The sequence below is a fragment of the Vigna unguiculata genome, unplaced genomic scaffold (assembly GCF_004118075.2).
Source record: "Vigna unguiculata cultivar IT97K-499-35 unplaced genomic scaffold, ASM411807v1 contig_208, whole genome shotgun sequence".
In the NCBI taxonomy this organism is placed as follows: Eukaryota; Viridiplantae; Streptophyta; class Magnoliopsida; order Fabales; family Fabaceae; genus Vigna; species Vigna unguiculata.
In genome coordinates, this window is record NW_021010911.1 from 67,112 (window position 1) to 82,500 (window position 15,389).

At 44.9% G+C, this 15,389-nt stretch overlaps 2 non-coding genes across 2 annotated transcripts; both read left to right on the top strand.

The window, feature by feature from the left end:
• Positions 1–396: 396 nt before the first annotated feature.
• Positions 397–468, top strand: TRNAN-GUU. Its single transcript has one exon. It is a non-coding gene; the product is annotated as a tRNA-Asn (tRNA).
• A 378-nt stretch (positions 469–846) lies between these two features.
• TRNAY-GUA lies at positions 847–929 on the top strand. The gene has a single exon. It is a non-coding gene; the product is annotated as a tRNA-Tyr (tRNA).
• Positions 930–15,389: the final 14,460 nt, after the last annotated feature.

The following is a 15,389-nucleotide window of genomic DNA, read 5'->3' on the forward strand; positions in this document are numbered from 1 at the left end:
TCGGAATCGATTCTATGATTGAATAGCAGAAGTGCTACTTATTAATTAGTAGTATAAACTCGGAGAGACAGACAGAGAGGCAATCATACCTGCTAACTCCTAGGATGAGAAGTAGGTCCCTTGTTTTTGGCAGGAATAGTTCCATTGTTGCCCCTCGGGAGAGTGAGTCTACTTAGCGAACTGGCAGGACGCGGAGATCGATTGATAAAGATGAATCTCGAGAGTGGATGGTTGACCGCCGCCCCCTTGTCCTGGAGGCTCTCCGGCCGAGGAGGGGCTTGCTATCGTAACCTTTTATCCCGGTGTATGTGAAAAAGAGTGACGAACCCTTTTTTGTTCGGTCATAGGTTGGTGTCCAAAGAACGAGAGTCGGCTTCCTTAACTTAAGTCCGTTGTTCCTCAGTAGCTCAGTGGTAGAGCGGTCGGCTGTTAACTGACTGGTCGTAGGTTCAAATCCTACTTGGGGAGAATTTGGAGTTATAGCTTTTCTGACCTAGCGACCCCTGTCCTTCCCCTTAGTTTCTAAACTAGCAGAATCGTGGGACATCCAAAGTGGGAAGTTTCTTGTTTCTTTTTTTTCTATTTCTTACTCCCTTTTTTAGTTTAGGAACTTGGTTCGTTCAATTCACTTGCTCATGAACTCGCAGCTTCGCCAGAAGCGACTAGGGGGGAGCTGTCGTAGAAGCTTTGCCCTTTGTACAGAGATTGTTATGAACTGACTAGCGGAACGCTAGCTAAGCTAAAAAAGAGTCTGAGTTCCCTTCAATCAAATCAATAAGCTTTATTTCAGGTTTTTATCCCTCCTTCTTAGAACCCATTGATGGAGGGGGGCCTCGGCCCGGGAAGGGGAGAGTGGCCGAGTGGTCAAAAGCGACAGACTGTAAATCTGTTGAAGTTTTTCTACGTAGGTTCGAATCCTGCCTCTCCCACTTGTTTGTTGTAGACTTCTTCGAAGAGAAAGGGGGAGAAAGAAATCCTATAGCTTAGCTTGAGTAAAGCCCATTAGTATTAGTAGTAATTGGATCTTTTCTAAGGTTTGAGGATGCTGTACCGATAGGTGCGGGAGATTTATATTGATATAAAGATAACGTCAGCATATTGGCTCCAGCCGGTAGCACGGGGCTTGCGAATTCTTCGATCCATACCCTCTGAGTTAAAGAGTGGGTCGGCACAGTTTTCCAGGTTGGTTCAAACTTCATCCCTTGTTCAAGGGGAATAGTTTGAATCTGGGGTACATAACGGTTTACAAGACGATTGAAGGACTCCTTTATGGAGCCAACCAACTCAACAACAGTGTCCATACAAGACACCGGCTGAGATATACTGGAAAAGTGTTTTCTACCCGTTTTGCTAAGGTTATAATCTTAGAAAAGGAGAAGAAAGATACCATTTAACCAGCATATCCGCCTTTTGATCCCGTACACATATCATCCTTCTATGATGGGAAGGGATTTACCTGGGCTTGCACTGGAAATCCTATGAGAATATGACAATAGGAGTTTTCTTAACTGCTAAGCTTACACAGACTCCTGAAAGATTCGGACGAAGGCATTCCAAAAAAAAAAAAGAAGAAAGCTATTTATACGCTAGAGCCTTACAGAGACTTCCTAAAAAGAAGTGACCTTATCTAAATCTAAGGTAAAAACTCAAAGGCCCACATGCTTTCCTTTTTTGCTTGCCTAAGTCCCTTTTTCTACATATGGATTGAAAAAAGTTTTTCGGCCTGTCATGGACAGAAACTAAACCAGGCTCGCGTAGATACATTACCTGAACCATGCTTTTCCCAAGCGGGGGTCTAAGACCCTTTTCGGAAGCAAAACCCAGAGCAAAGGGGGGCACGGACAGCAGTTAGAACATACAGATAAGAGCACATAGCATCACTTACATCAGAAGTGGGATCACTCACTTCAAACCTTACTTCACAAGATCTTATCGCATTGAAAATCCGTATGGTGCAGTTATGAACGGAAGCACTGGGGTTAAGCCGAAAGTAGAAGTCGAAAGAGTAGTAGGAGTAGGCGAGAAGCCGGCGCGTCTTCATTTTGGGAATTCCTAACGGAATGAATATAACCAAGGGGAATGGAAATCATCGAAGATATAGTGTGTGTGCCGTGAGTAATCAATCTTCGCAAAGACAGAATCATGGATGTGGTCGTACTAATACTAATACTAATAAAGGATACTCTTTTGATACTTCTTTAATAGATCAGGAATTTATTTTCTTCAAAAATGGATTTGACTTTGCTTTTTAGGATGCTAAGGTTGGGGTGCTTATCCTCGTTTTAGTGATGTGCAGGCCCACTCGATGAAACGAAAAAGCTTGACAAGCTGGATGGATATTGGGTCACGGACATAGGAATACGGAATTAAAAAACCTGAGGCATTTAGGAAAACAACAAGCCTTGGTGCGACCTGACTCGGAACTGGAATTGGCAAAGAAGGAAGCCCCAGGTGCTTGAAAGACCAATACGCTCTAATGAGTCCCACTTACCAATATTTAAGGTGCACCGCAGGACTCATTCTGATCCACCCGCGGACACCCCTATCTTAAGCAAATGCCGACTTACCCTTGGCCTTCCCAGATAAGAAAAAAAAGAGAAAGAATTGCCTCTCGCTCACACCCTTTCTAGGGGCGAATCATCGGATCGGATTGACCACCCTTTCTTTTCGCTTTTGATGCAGCTACAGCCTTTTCAACTGCTATTTGCTCGGTAACCATTATCTAGTCATGAAACGGGAACCGTAAATGAATACGAATAGGCCCTTCGAACTTGATTCACAAGACAGGCTCCGGTCTTAGGCATGTCTATCAGGTCCATTCTATCTCCTCCTCGAAGGAAGAGGCTCAAAGGCGAAAGGGATCGCCCTTGACCCCACTACTGCTCAGCTTACTTGCTTTCCCTAAGCACACACACTAAGTAGATAGTAGGCACAGGTACGCTAGGAGCTCATCGAACTTAACTTGTAGAGTGAGACCAGTGCTCGATATGGTTCATTTCAGTTCTCGTTCTCTCGATATGCTTCAACACATACCTGTCATCTATCTTTTTCAAGCGGTATCTCAGTCTGCTTTCCCTGATATTGGTAGTACGTACTATCTTTCCTTGCGTGGAAGTAGTTCAAAGCTATCTTGAGATATATCTAAAAGCTATATATAAGGAGAAGTCCCGGTAGAGCTATTTCATGCCCTCTTATATGCTCGCTAACGTTTGTTAGCTCGTTTCCAAGTACAGAAGGCGGGTCTGGGAGACTTTTAAGTGAGAGAAGACCGCTGATAAAACAGTAGTGCTGCTCACTGATCGGTAGGGAGGAAGGAAGCATAGCAGGGGAAGGGGATAGCAAGAGAGAGAGACATGCGAGTTCGACTCTCGTTCTATCCATGTTCAGCAGTCCTTGTCCATGTTGGAACTGGGCAGTACCGCTCAACTACGAGATGCTTGAAAGTAGTTGCTTTTACTGTCTTTATTGAGATGTTCCGTGTACCGCACCGAGCCTTAATAGGTTGAGATTCTGTAAGTAACTACTCCGTGCAGGAATCTCTTTATGGAGGGAATTTGGATTTGTTATGAGATGGACTTCTTTTTCAATGATTCTTCTGATTTACTTCCTCTGGCAGTTGTAGTCATTTATGCTCTGTGGTGGCGGCGCCCTTTACCATTATTAAATTTGCCTCGACCCGACCCCGATCTGACTTTAGCATTTGATGCTCTGAGATATGAAATATCTTCTTTACTATAAACCCTGTTCAAGGAACGCTTTGGTGAGTATTACGAATTGCCAAACGGCTTCACTTTCTCAGCCGTTGGTGAGCATCTATATTTTACGATCTTGATGTGACGGCTGGGTCTTGACCTAGCTACCGAACTGACTTAATGAAATGGTAGACGTGGCCAAAGGAAGGGGTCGAAGGACAACGAGAACTCACAGCTTTCTCTCTATCCTGCCTGAGGCCAAACTCACACTTTATGGAGCTATAGCATACATTGAGCCTGCAGGGAGAGCCCTCTGGAATTGCAAAAGCCTTTGCCTCTATAACAGCCTCAATTCAAAGAAAAGTGTAAGTTACATTGATTCGGTCTTCGGGCTCACCTGATCTTCTTGGGAGCGTACCCTACAAGGGAAGAGAGTAGCCTGGGACAAGATATCTGATTTACGCAAGGCCAAGCCGACCTTCCGCTTCCGGAATGGATTTCTTTGAGACAATAAAAGAAAGATAGATAAGGGATTTTTCTTTCCCAGCCGTTGCCCTTGTCAGAGAGATTCCTTTTTTTCTTTAAATAAGAGAATTCTGACCTCAACCTCACTCAAGGGATAGAAAGGGGCGATGAGCTCAGTGGAGTAGAAGCCGTCCTTCTGAAATAGAAAGCCCTAGCTATGAGTTACTCCAATCTAGCCGTGAAGCGCGAGGGCCAATATTCAAATGAAAGCAAGGGGCTGATTGTCCTCATGGGGAAGGGATGAATACGAGCTGTCGGAAGAGCTGCTCTCTAAGAAGCAACCAATCCAAGAATTTCTTGATTTGGTAGAGTACCAGTCACAACACTAGAACCAAGTTAGGTGAGCTTGAATGCATAGGTAAGAGCGGGGAAAGCTGCTCTTAGAGCGTACTCCTTCCGATCTAGGCGTATGGTTGAATCTATCCTTCAAGTAGTGCTTGATTGAGGGATGAACCCGAATCCGTACTTTCCGGTACTTTTCCTCTTTCAAGTGGGTTGAACTCTTTCTTTTTCTTTTATTGGCACGGATGGACACCTCGAAGAGAATCCTTCTTCTTCTGCCTGGCTGGCTTTGTACTGACTGATAAGAGTCTCCAATATGCAAGCCTTACACGTGACTTAGTAAGCCAAAACAGGGCAACCCACTGCTCGCGACGTGCGGTGCGAGTTGCTTTGTAAAAGGTATTTATGTATCAATCAGTAGCCAGAGAAAAAAAAAGTACAATTGCAACTTCAGACATTGAAGAAGATTTTTTAATGAGCAAATTTGGCGCAAGCCAATGCCGCTAATAAACACCCTTTTTGAAATTGAAATGAAACAACTTTGAAGCGCCCTAACATGTACCTACGGAGCAGAAGATAGATCGGTCCTCGTAGAACGTTCAAGACTTTAAGTCTGTTGTTCCATATCAATTACTAAACCTCGTGGTATCCACGTACAAAACATACCATTACCAATAAAAGAATTAGCACATTGGTGTCGGTCTACTAAGCCAGTCAATCAAGTATGTAGTGTAGAGTCCATGGTGTAGGACAGGTTTTAGTACGAGGAGTTCAATGAAAGGATTTCTCTATAGTAAGAGTGATCCATGGCCTTTCGCCTAGAGTCATAGAAGAATTCCTTCATGCTTCCCATAGGGGTAGGAAAGAGTCAAGTGGCCGGTTAAGCAGCTAGTCCTACCTAATCTAGGCACATACGCCGGTGAGAGCAGTGCCTTTTCAAATCAAAGCTTAGCTTCTGAGATTCTCTGACTAATAGAAAACAATCTTTTGGGAAAGTATTCTGCGCTCTACTCTATTAGGCTGTGGGGCCCAGATCTTCTTGAATAAACTACTGTTTGCCCCTTGGAATGAAGCCTCTTAGGCTGTCTACCTTTGATTCAAGAGTCTCACCTTGGCGATCTACTGAGAAGGTCGTATCCATGGTCTCGACTCGCTCATACCCAGCCCACCTCTCTGAGGGGGACTTCCTTGCTATGCCACCATCCTATTAGCTTAGCTGGTAGTTAATCTATTTACTAGTCTGATGCACACTTGGAAGGCTCTCCTTTATCTTACCAGTCGTGCAGCACTATACACGCGTTTAGGTCATCATTCTTATCTAAGGCGGATAATTGGGCTTATAATGCCTTTGTTTTATGGACCTCGGGACCTTTCATTTCCAACTTCGGCCTATCATCTTATGTTTTTAGTTTCAAAAAAAGAAAAGGTTCGCGCCCTAGAGTGCATCCACGTCTTAGCCTTCACGGATGAGGCCTGCTATGACAAGGGATAGATAGGCACTACCTCTAACAAGGTAGTCCTATGGCGATAGAATGCCTTCTGGATACGACTAAAGAATAAACCATTATCTATATTCCTAGTCCCTTTGTCTGAGCACAGGTGACTCTCTTAGTGTTAGTACTTGTTCAGTTAAGATGTACATAGTCTTTAGGGTACGGTCATTACGCAGCAATATATCTTCCCCACTGGGCGTGGTATACAAGATAGCATCTAGCAAAGGACTTATCAAACCTGTTCCGAATCCAGAATCGAAAGCCATAGGAACAAAGCTTGAGGAATACTGTGACTTCCATCAAGCCAAAGCAAAGTGAACGAATTGTTCATAATGGTGTCTGTGTGAAAAGGAGATTCCTTAGAAAGATTTGACTCCTCAACAGCTGTTCTCCCCTTACACCAACTGTATGTAGTTGAATCGAGATTGGCGTTGCCTGGGTCAACTCTCTCCTATCTCATGTTGCTATTTTAGCTTTCATTTCCGTTATGTTACATATTGATCTTCTTTGACCCGCGAAAGCGAACGAGGAAGCTTACCATTCCGCCGTCGGTCAGTTATTCAAAGAAGAGTATCAACGGTATAACTACGAAATATTGATAGCAAAGCTCGGACTTTCATCCCAAACTCTTTCTTCTTTCGAATCTGAACCATGAAAGTCAGTCAATGTTGGCTTCCTCGATTACACAGTTGACCACACGCATTCAACGGTAGGGAGTAAGACCTTCTCTTTACAATTTGGAAGGTAAATTCCAGGGATACTCATCGAGTGGACCATACCAAGGCTTTCCAAGAAAGCTCCTTCTTTGCTTTTCTGATTGATCTCATTGTGGACGTGTAGAGATAGGCACCTTATCTATGCAATATAGATCTCTCTAGACAGATTCGTGAAAGATCCATTTATTTACGCCATGGAAGTTTCATTGCTGAATGACTTGTCTGCTACCAACTCCTTCCTCTATGGGTAGGGCATCTCTACATGTGAGACCTTGTATACAAATTGATCACATACCGCCGAGTAATTAAAGAAAAACTCCTCCTTGCTTTCATGCATAGCAGACTAACAAGCTGAAAAGTGATCTCGCTGTACCCGATCCCAAGCACTGACATTGAGAGAAGAGTGGAACGGGACTAGCCTTATAGGGGACTTCCCCGGATACTTATCAACTCATATCGGAGCAAGGAAGCTAGCAACCTACTGAGACTGAGACCGCGCGAAGCAATACCACATTCTCAATACCCCGGAAGACAGCGATGTAGGGCTTCGTTCTTCTCTTGTTCCTGTTTCCATACGGTATCGATGGGCCGATCGTTTCCTCTGGGAAAACTAGCAAATAGCATTTCCCTGGAAGTGGCATGTCAAAAAGGAGGAATTTAGATCCCACCTATGGGCGAAATCAATGAAGACCTTTTCCCTCCCTTCGGTCGCCTCTATTTCGAGAAATGTTGTTCTTCACTAGCGGCAAAACTAAGAATGATTTTATCCCTCATGGGCTGGCATGAGAAATTGAAATTGATCGATCTCCCCGATGGGAAGAAAGATTCCTAACAGTTATAAGACGATTATGTGCGGCGTAAATGGTGATCATTGCAGGATAAAACTTGGTGCTATAGCAAAACAACTTTTTCTTCCACGCACAGAATAGGTTGTTCAAGAAGGGGACAGGGATGTGGATCTCACTACTATTGATTAACCGGTGTCAGTTGCTTTAACAGCTTTCCATGGGCATCCACCCGCAAAGATAAGAGGCCTACGCAACGATCCTTAGAACTCTCCGGTTCAAAGCCGCCCGCAATCGATACCTTTCCATTCCTATATCCTATACGATACGCTATTTTCCTGTTTCAAAGAGCTTATTCGAGAACAAGGCGCAGCAAGAGCTAATTCGATAACAGGATTCTTCGCAATTAGCCTTTCCTCGCTTTCGCTTTCAAGGGGCGTAGCGCTTGCTTACTTCTTAGAGTAGAGTCCGGAATTTTTAGCTTATTAGGTCACAATCCTGTCTTATTTAGATCTTCTTTCAGTCTAGCCCTTCTTCCACATGAGATCCTATTTTTCCTAACTCCATGTAGCACCACTATCCAATGAAAAAAAAAATCCTGCTATTTCACTCCTGGAATTCCCTGATAGAGAACTCCAGTTCTATACCTGGGGCTAGCTACTAGCTCAGACTCCGGCTTCTTAGTGTGGCCAAGTGGTAAGTCCTTTCTTTTCTGTCTGAGAATATGTCTTATCTTCCGAGGTGGCATGAGACAATAAGTGAGTTCCAGTTTAGTCTTTTGAATGTTCCTGAGGTGGATCGAGTCTCTGGTAGTTCTAGGTGGCTAGAGACCAGGGCTAACAGTCCTAGAAAGAGCAGTCCTATTTCTAAAGTACACGAACATCTTTGACATAAGGACGCTTTCAATCTTTCTTCATGAAAGCCAGACAGCGGAGCGGAGATAGAGTCCAAGCGCACTATAGCACTGCAGGGAAAGAAAATATCTTCCTTTGAAAAACTAAAGTAGTACTAAATCAAAGAAAGACATGAATTGCCCGAAGGCCAGGTTCTTTATTCCCATAGGCACAAAGACCGATCCCGACCGTCCCTTATTATTTGATTTTACACGTGCCTGGAAATGATGCTTGAATTCTTGCTTGTCTTATGAGCCATTTACTTACTTATGGAAGACATGGGGCACGAACGAGAGCATGGTTAATTAAGTAGGCTATGGAGCATGAGCCATATCAGTGCTAGAAAGACTTCCTTTTTCGATATGGTTTGATAGTAGGAGAGAAGTAGTACCCCTACGAGCGATGGATAAGAAATGCTTTTTTTTTCAAGCGGAAGAAACTTCACTGCAGGGGAAGGCTTATGTCACTCGGATGGGAAGGCGCTAGCCGCATGGAGTAGCCATAAGAGTTAGAAGACCGCCATCAAGGATGACAAGTCACATCGGGACAGCCCTTTTTCCAGCTAGCTGATATAGAATGGAAGGGGAAGGAGGAGAAAGATAAAAAGGCAATCAACAGACTCTGATAGACGCTATGGGACCATCTCCCTTGGGAGAAGCCTTTCCGTTGTTCCAGGGTTTTCTTACTATTGAGGTCCATTTTTCCTATCATGGCATGGGGATTAGAGAGAAGATCAAGAGTTTCGAACAAGCACGCAAGCCTGAAAGCATGAGTTTCCAGCGATCGAAGTTCAAACTTGGCCGGACAGGAAAGAGGGAAAGCCTTCTTCTCAATGAGCTGTATCCATTATACAATCACCGGGCTTTGCCAAAGACAGTCCCAGTAAAGGGGTGTGTAGCAAAGCATCCACCGAGACTAGATTGGAAGATAGTCATGTGCTCTATGAAAGCAATCGAACATCATGTGTGAAGCATATGAGATGGCTAGCCGGGCAGTTCCATCATAGTTCGTGACAGGGTGTAAAGGATATATGATCTTACTTTACGATTGAGGTCTTCTTTCTCCTCTTCTTCACCGGGAACCCCTATTTCATCAACCAGACGGACAATGGGAAGCGTCTGAGCAATAAAAAGATAAGCCAAAAACGTGAAGTAGAGGGATCCCATCCTGACGGATGAGCTGCTCCCTCCCCCGGTTAACTACCACTACCCGGTCTTCCCTTTGAATTGATAGCTTCCGCTGGAGCACTTGCCTTCGTGATGAATCCCTTGAGCTTTGACTATCTTTTTGCTTCTTCTTGCTAGCCTTCGATTGTATGGTTTCCTGTATCGCTCTTGTCAAGCTCCAGCCCGATCCCTGTGATCTCGTACTTGGCCTTCCCCCCCTCTTTATCTTCGTCCCGGGATAGAGCCTTTCACTAAAGGGAAGGTTCCCGAGCTTGGCCGAAAAAAATCCTGGAAGTAGCACTGCTTTGGCGATTGGCAAGACATATCCGAGTAGCGCTGCCTGAACGAAGCGTGGGCGTAAAGCATCAAGTGGAGGCGTCGAATCCTTGCAAGAGGGGGGCAGACCGGTCAAAGCCAAGTCCAGACGAGCTGGCCAAAAGGCATAGGGCCAAGGCGGAGCTGGCAGGCTCATCTCACTTATTGTGTGCTTTGTTGGAATAGACTGACATCAAGGGAAAGTGCACTTTATCTCGATTCCTCTCTTTCTACAACTCTTTCCAACCCACTGCTCAGCCCCCCTCCAAACTATGGCATCAAGGTCGGACCAAGGGTCGGGCCTCCACCGATCTACTGATAAGGTAAGGGGAAAGACAACTGAATAAATAGGTCTATCTATCCTATAAAGACGGGCTAGAGTAAACGCCAAGCGCTGGCCCATTAGTGGGTTCAATTCCTGCTTGCCTCTCATTTTCAATTGTTTGTTAGAGTAGTCTCGATCCTATTGAACATAAGCTATATCACAGGGAGTAAGTAGATCATGATCGGAGGGGACGACCGGAGAAAGATAAGTCAAGGAGGACCCGAAGAGGAAGAGCGGTCCGTCCTAAACGAAGAGCGGTCGCTGAGAGCGAAATGAACTGATTTGGCCGGAGGGGGCCACGGGATTAGACTCTCGATGTATTATTACATTTCTAGCGGGAGGAGAGTAGCCCCGAAAGAAGTCGGTCCTAGCGAAAACACATAATACAGCTTATGGCCGAGAGTGTCATGAAAGAAAGGTCAGTCTGCACAGGCGGGACGTGACATTAATAGACAGGTCAAACTGTGGAATCGTCTGATTTTCACTCGGATGACGTAATTCAATTTGATTTATATCAGTGTGCAGCAGCCCCTATGACAGAATTGAACATCAGATATATCACATCCATAAAAAGATTAAAACAGTCGGTTATGAGAGCAGCACTTTTCCTTGCGGGGGCCCCGTCTCCCATCGGTGCGCTGGAGACGATTCTTTCTGTATCTTCGGCTTCGTCTTCTCCTCCTTCTGAGTCAAACAGATAAAATAAAACATGTGAATGAACGAATTTATCGTAGATTGCACGAGCAAACCACCCTTTTTTACTTTACAAATGATTGTGATTGTGGAGTTGAGGCAGGGGCTCTTGCTTTTTACTAGGCTAGACGACTCGGCGATTCTACCCTACTTTTTTCCCAGGATTGGACGCCTATTGACGAAGCTCAGGATTGGATTGTCGCCTTACTGCTTGACGAGAACAACCTACCACTGACTTTTTGAAAGTACCTATCTCATTGCACTAAAAGAGTCTGTCTTTGACGATAGGGCTTGAGGTCGATCGGTCCACCACTAAGGATCTATGGTAGGTCAAAGAGCGCAGAGAAGATTGTCCACCACTTCTTCTTGTACGCGCTATAAGATATAGGCTTTCTATGAAAGCTCGTAAGATCAGCTGACAAAACAAAACAGAAAGGGATTCGGACTCGCCTGGTTCATGTCTATCGACGAGGGATCTCAGATTGCGCTTGACCGCAGACTCGTAGCATGGGTGAGAATTCTTCATCTTAGGTAATGAAGGTGGGCGGCTCGTCGTCTTTGAAAAAGGAAGGGATGATTCTTGCCAAACTCTGTCATGCCCATCCTCCTTGGAGTTTAAAAAAAAAGATCCCCTTATGTTTTTCCGTCTTCTTCTCTGCCGAAAGGAAAGACAAAGGCGAGGGAGTCCTCGAACGGGGAAACCCACGATTGAGAGGTCAGATCACACCATCCTCATTGATCCAACTCGGGTTGGTATGCTCACAAAGAGAGACCCTACCACATGTGTTTCAGTTTGAGAGCCACCCTGTTTTCTCGATGTCTTCTTCTCTTTCGGGTGGGAGGCATTCTTCAATAGCTTTCATTACTGAGGGGCCCAATCCTAAGAATAAGAGTATCAAAAGACTCGATCTATCCGACCTTACCATAGTCTCCCTCGAGGCGCGGTCAACCTAGCAGGTGTCATACCTTCAAAAGAGATGGCTCAGACAGATTAGCTATAATGCGCAGTTAGATACTTCGATGGCTCTCGAACTAGCTGTGTTAAGCATATAGCTAGCCTTCTATTACCTTATTTCTCCAAATTTATGAATCCATAATTGTTGCCATTCAGTCTCTTATTAGCGATAGGGGCCGTCATCCAACATGCTTCTATCTAAGTGATTTCATACCTTATTCCCTCCGCCACCCTCACCCTTCTAAGCTCCTTTGCCCTATGCCTTTAGTTAGTCTGCTTTGAATGATCATTTCACTCTTCGAAGGTGAGCGAAGTACTTCGAGGGATTAGATGGAAGGAACCTCTGCTAAGAATGGAATACAATTCTTTGTGTCCTTATTTAGCTTTCAAGTGGGAGAGGACTTCCATAGAGTGAGCCCTTCGATCGCGGTGCTCATCTTACCACCCTAACTACTAGCGCAGTCCAACTTATCCCTGCTAACCCACAACTAAAGCACCATGACTCTTTGATTCCGAAATGCGGCCGAGGGCATCGGAAAGGACACATCACACGCCCTAACTCCACGAAGGGATGGATGGAATAGACAGGCACAAACCGTTGACCCTAATCTTACCAAGATATACAGGTATTCAATCCAGAATGGGCACAGAAACTGTTCAGGAAGTGAATAAAGCAGAAAGATACACATTAGTATTGGACTTAACCCCAGAGGAGAAAGAAGAACCTCCGCTTGTCCTAGAGCTAGCCTCAGAGTCAGAAGTTTATGTTAACCATACCACTAGGACAGGAAGGGTCTATCAACCGCCTCATTTGCAAGGCTAAGAAGAGCAAGAATCTATTATGCCTTTCGCTCAGTTATGAGCCAACAGGAATTTGACTGGATTGAGACTCGCGGTGCTTACACCTCTAAAGTCAGCCTCGCTCAACAATTCCTCGAGACCAAAGCAAAAGTTCTCTTTCGATCCCAAGGAGTTCATTACCTATTATTGTTGGCTATTCCAATGCCAATGCCAATGATAGAGAGATTAGGGGAATATACTGACCGAGAAGAGAGAGTAAGACCCTAAATGCTTACGGGACAGAGAGGACGCTAGTGAGATGCGCAGGTGTATGAGCTCTGAGATGTGTAGGTAGAAAGAGAAGAAGCCGTTCCAACTGGTCCTATCATCCTAGGGTAGTAGTCAATCCGATGTAGCTAATCCGACCGGCATTAGTAGACGAGTACAAATGAATATAGTAGCCCTATACAATAGACGGTAGTTCCATTAGAAATTCTATGTAAAAAGTAACCTACCGGTTACAAAGGCCTATGAATTTACAAAGTCAACATCGGAGAGTCTTCTTAACAGCTGTACTAATGCCGTTCGCCTTGACTTTAGTCATGTAGAGCATTTTCTTTTGGCATAGGAGCCTTCTAGGCCTACTGACTCTTATCTAAAGGGGCATATCGAGATCCCTTAGCCCACAAAGCCCTTGACTTTCCTTCTCTGCTTCGCACCATCGTGACACTCACCCTTCGTTACCCAGCCCATCGCTAACGCTCAGCCTCGTCTTTTGATTTGACGACCTATTTCCCTCTTTCTCTATTTAGGATAGAAAGCATAAGGTCGCAAGTGAAGCTTCTGGAGAGAGCAATGAAAGAGTTAGAATTGGACCCATAACATTGACACAGGGAGAATCCATTGCTTGGTTTCCCACAGGCAGAAAAGGACTTGGCCTGGATGTAAACTGTAAAATGAAAAGAAAATTGTAGTATCCAAAGGGCAGCTAAGCTAGCAATCCGAACAAGAAGATCTTCCCGTGGACTCAACAGGGTTCACGAATCTTATCAACTATTTACATGAAGTAAAGTTGGAATAGATCCCAGACTTCGGAGATAGCCACCACTACTACTACTTTAGAAAGGACCGAATGGCGTGCCTTATACCTTTCAAATGAATGGTGGGGAGACCGGAATCGCTTTTGTCGCTCCGGATTTCCTCTTAGCCGAAAGGGTCGAGGCAGGAAGGAGAACGCTATATATACACCTCTTTGTACCTGGGACTAGACATAATAGCTTGAGAAAGGCTCGGGAAAGTACGTTGTGTATTTTATAGCACACGAGATAGGCGGCTTGGCTTAGAGCCTACACCAATCTATCTGTTCTATCTGTAATAGTTCGATCTGTCTTCCTGAGATGAGAATTTGTTTTGAAATAGCTAGATTAGAACTGGCCGCCTTGCCTTGGCTTATTGTGTGATTTTTGAGCAGGAGCGAGCTGTCTTTGGCACAATCTGTACTGTAGCCGGGAAAGCAGGAGTCAAGCTGTTCACAAGCAGTGGTTATGAGCCGCATCTAAAGCCAATCCATTTACAAGTGAAATCTTGCCCAACTCCAACTACAAGGAAAGAAAGGGGTGAGGTGCTCATTCTGTATAAATTGGGTCTCTCGGAACCATGGGCGGCGAAAACTAGGATGGAATCATAGGTAAGGGATGACATAACTGGGGAGTAGGAATGGCAGATCCGTTTTTTCCCAACATTATGAACTCTTCAACTTGTAGTCCACCAAGAGGCTCAATCCTCTCCTGACTTACGTCTGAGCCCAGGTTTGTAAACCAGCCATTCAATGGAAGACTTTGTCCTCTTATTTATGTTAAGCATTAGGGTCCTTCACATAATCTCGAACCGTGCCCCTTCCTCAATGAGTCACGAGCGAGCCATGCCACATTGCATGGGAGGAACTGATCCTTCACTTCCCTTTTGAGCTTTCGATTCTATTCTAGACCGCTTGATATCATATCTTACCAGCCCCACCCGGGTGGCTTCCGCGTCACCCCCAGTTGCTCCATTCTGGATCCCTGAGTGATAGAATAGCTATAAGCTAGCCCACCCTCACCTTGATGAGTTTCACTAAGAAACCGGGGGGTGCCTATGTGACTAACATAGGGCTCTGCCTTACCAAGCAGAGTGAGGTTAGAAACTCCAATTTTGTGATAGGACTGACCCTGGTGAGAACCAGCCTATCACGCCACCGAGGTTCCGCCTCGTTTGCCTTAGTCTTGCGATCTAAGGGTGAAGGAGTCATCCAGCCACCGGGATTGGTTACCCGGTTGACCCCTATCCGTATCTACATCTACGTCCTGATTGAGTTACATAGAAACTAAAAGAACTTGAAAGCAAGAGATCCAACAGGAATGAAATGAATATCTATTTTTAAATAATCAAGTGAAAAATCCCCCGAACCTCTGATCCGATAGCAGCTATAATATGCATCTACGACTAGCTACAGGAACTAGATGAAAACTTCTACAACAGGGTATCGAAGAATGCATTCTGACATCGAGTCCTCAATCAATGTAGATGATTCAACAAGGTAGACCGAAGCAACTCGTCGATCAGCTATCACCACATCGTTGCCGAGAATGGCATAGCGATCAAACTAGTGACTGTCTACGGCTTATGCCTTCACTCGGGGGAGAGCACCCATCCAAAAAGCAGAAAAGTGAAGAAGTGACGTCCAAACCCTCGGATGGACCTAAACTAGACTCAGTCCGAGCTCCTGCAAGA